Source organism: Cucurbita moschata, unplaced genomic scaffold (genome assembly GCF_002738365.1).
Source record: "Cucurbita moschata cultivar Rifu unplaced genomic scaffold, Cmos_1.0 Cmo_Scf01485, whole genome shotgun sequence".
In the NCBI taxonomy this organism is placed as follows: Eukaryota; Viridiplantae; Streptophyta; class Magnoliopsida; order Cucurbitales; family Cucurbitaceae; genus Cucurbita; species Cucurbita moschata.
This window is the reverse complement of record NW_019270000.1, coordinates 1-1,309: the sequence shown is the minus strand read 5'-3', so window position 1 is coordinate 1,309 and position 1,309 is coordinate 1. Positions and strand designations below refer to the sequence as shown.

General features: G+C 33.6%; 1 non-coding gene across 1 annotated transcript; it reads right to left on the bottom strand.

The window, feature by feature from the left end:
* Positions 1-1,101: 1,101 nt before the first annotated feature.
* Positions 1,102-1,172, bottom strand: TRNAG-GCC. The gene has a single exon. It is a non-coding gene; the product is annotated as a tRNA-Gly (tRNA).
* Positions 1,173-1,309: the final 137 nt, after the last annotated feature.

Here is a 1,309-nt window from a genome sequence, read left to right as displayed (position 1 = left end):
TTTAATTTCATTTCGAATATTTTGAATAAAATTGAAACTCAAGGTTAAAATAAATACATCAACCAACCTAAAGGGATAAGAAATGAGAAATTAACTCCAAATGTAAATTTGTTAACTTAATAAGGATGGTTGTAAATTTGGCTCTATTTCTCAACACTAATACCTTGTTTAATGTTGAGAAAAACTCATATCTTTGATCTTTTATTTTTTAAATTAAAAAATTATTAGAATTATAGCTTTGATATAACACACCACAAGAAATTAATATGGTATTTGTGTATGCATTTTTAAAGAAAAAGGGAAGTAGGGATTAAAAGTGTTTGTCTTTTGTACAACTTCTACTTAAGAATAATAGTTTAAGGATCATCATTGAACTCGGGTCTGTACCGTAGCAGAATACTATTCTACCAATAGACCACTGGTGTATCTACCTTAAAGAAGTTCCATAACGTACTCGTATTTTGGTCATGCAGTTCTTCCGAAGCCCTTCACTTTTAGTTTCACTTCTCAAATTAAAAACAAAAAGCACGATAGTCCTACTCGTGAAATTTATAAATATAAACAATGTTGTAACAAACACAAGTTTGAACATTATGCACTAATATCATCATTGCCAATCTTCAAGATGTACCAGTCAAGAATCAAACTCAAGTCTATACCGTGGCAGGGTACTATTCTACCACTAGACCACTGGTGCAGGTACCTTCAGGCATATCCATAACGTACTCGTATTTTCGTCATGTAGTTCTACTGAAGCCCTTAACTTTTAGTTTCACCTCACGATTTAAAAAAAAAAGCTCGATAGTGCTACTCGTGAAATCTATAAATATAAACGATATTGTGACAAACCTAAGTTTGAACATTATGCATTAATATCATTATAGCTAATCTTCAAGATGCACCAGTCGAGAATAGAACTCAAGTCCGTATCGTGGTAGGGTACTCCATACAGTACACATATTTTGGTCATGCAGTTCTTCTGAAGCCCTTACCTTTTTGTTTCACATCTCGATATAAAAACAAAAAGCTCGATAGTNTGTTGTAACAAACACAAGTTTCAACATTTTGCACTAATATTCATCATTGCCAATCTTCACAAGATGCACCAGCCGAGAATCGAACTCGGGTCTGTACCGTGGCAGGGTACTATTCTACCACTAGACCACTGGTGCATGTACCTTTAGGCATATCCATAACGTACTCGTATTTTGGTCATGTAGTTCTTCTGAAGCCCTTAACTTTTAGTTTCACCTCACGATTTAAAAAAAGAAAAAGCTCGATAGTGCTACTCGTAAATTCTATAAATATA